Here is a 2185-nt window from a genome sequence, read left to right as displayed (position 1 = left end):
TAATAATGAACTCATGACCGCAAACTTCAAATGGGTACCAATACCACTAAGGCAGTCCCACTAGGAAAACTGCAAGCTTGTTTTACCTCTCCCCTGCATCTGCATCCATCTTCACCCTTGTTACTCTAATTTCCACAGTGGAAGCATCCTGTTCCTATCCAGGGTCAAACCTCCCAGTTTCCTTATATTCTTTCATGAATTTCACCCTGATTTAAGTCAAACAAGGGAATTTCCTGGCAGTCCAGTGGTTAAGACTCAGCGCTTTCACTCCTGTGGGTCTGGGTTCGATCCTGTAAGATCCTGCAAGCCCTGCAGTGTGGCCAAAAGAAAAAAAAAAGTCAAGCAAGACTTTGTTCTCCTGTAGCACTCCCAATGACAAATAAACATGCTATAATCCTTTCATCTTGTCATCCTCCCTTGACCCCATATCCTTCCACATTTATCCCTGAATTTCTTTGCTCCCTTTGTGGCTAAACTTCATGTTGCTTATGTGTGCTGTCTCTATTTCCTTACTTTCCCAATCATGCTTCAACCCATTCTGCAGCCTGCTCAGTCGCTTCAGCTGTGTAGGACTCTTTGCAACCCTATGGACTGTAGCTGGTTATGCTCCTCTGTCCATGGGATCCTCCAGGCAAGAACACTGGAGTGGGTTGCCATTTCCTTCTCAGGTCAACCCATTCTAGTCAGGTCCACATCTCTGATTAGCCAACATAAATCAAGCCAAACTCACCAGTGATAATCACCAGTGACTTACAAGGTAGCCAATTCAATATAGCTATGTTTCTGGCCCAAGATGACCTCTCAGCAGCACTAAACACAATTGACCATTCCTCTCCTACCTGAATCCTTCTCTGCCCTCGGATTCCAAATTTAACACTCAGTGGATTTCCTTCTGTCTTCCTGGCTGTTCCCTCTCAAATCTCCTTCTCCATTACGCTATCTTAAATGCTGGGGTGCCTAGGATTTGGCCGTGGAACTTCTCTTCACTCTTTCCTTCAAGTCAGAGGTCATACAAACTGACAGGGCTTGTGTGTGGCTTAATCAGCTTATGCACTTTTAAAACATCTGATACAGTTGCCCACACCTGGAGATTTTACAGTAAAAAAACAAACAAACCCAGATTTCCTTTAAAAAGAAAAAACAAAATAGGTGTCAGCATTGGGCTAACATTTTCATAATGGAACAATCAGCTCAATGGAGCAGCAGCTGTTCACTTGACGCTGGGTCCGTTTGCTCCCCCTTGATCTAAGGTAACGGAATTAAAGATACAGTCCTGAACCAGATTCTCGTAAGTATCAAAGGTTCTCCTCCTGAGCCACCAGAACATCTTCCAGTCAGTCTTCAGGAAACTTTATTGCTGGTTGGGTAGAAGAGTCTGCAGGTGCATCCTTGGGAGGGGGAGGGGCGACCGCACAGCGAGGGGCTTAAGGACTCCGCCTACAGAGAGCTTAACAGTTCTTAGGCAAAACCAAGAAACTTACATTTTCAAATACACAATTACACTGCGCCAAACAGAGAACATCCTTTTGGCAAAAGACTGGTACGATCGTTCGTGTAAAAGCATTAAGTCTGGCCTTCCGCTGGCCTCTCCCGGCCGAAGTGGCCTGGGCACACCAGGAGAAAGCCCTCTTCTCTCACACCCAGTATTAGGAAGCCCTCTTGTAGGGCATAGAGATCCCCAGGACAGCCCTGCCTGTCTTGGCTCGCGGGGTAAGGATTGTTTCCGAGGACTTGGGAGTGAGAGGGGACCCGCCCGGCCTTACCCATGGCGGGCTGCCGTGCGGCTCTCGGAGGGCGGGTCCGGCCCGTCGAGGGCGGAGACTAGGGCGGGGCTCCGCCCAAGAACCGCCTGAGCCCCACGGCCTAGTCCCGCGCGCGCTTCCTCCAGACACCCTCCCCCCGCCCCACGTCCGCCCTTTCGGATTGAGGGCGGGAGACTGCAGCTAAGCAGGTCAACTGGGCCGGGATCCTGGGCCGCCCAGAAGGGACTGCCTCCGCCCAGGAAGCCCCACCCAGCGGGAGCCCGGACGTCGGGCTCCCTAAGAACCCACGCGCGATCAGTTGAGGGCGCGTGCGGCGTGACGCGACCCGCAGCGCGTCCCGTGACGCCATCGCGCCCGCTTTTGAAAGTTGGCGCCCGGGGCCGCCTCCCATGCTGCCCTGCGCCAACCCCTCCCCTCACCTT

Source organism: Bison bison, unplaced genomic scaffold, assembly GCF_000754665.1.
Source record: "Bison bison bison isolate TAMUID 2011002044 unplaced genomic scaffold, Bison_UMD1.0 scf7180017864297, whole genome shotgun sequence".
Taxonomy (NCBI): Eukaryota; Metazoa; Chordata; class Mammalia; order Artiodactyla; family Bovidae; genus Bison; species Bison bison.
Note: the sequence above shows the minus strand (reverse complement) of the source record.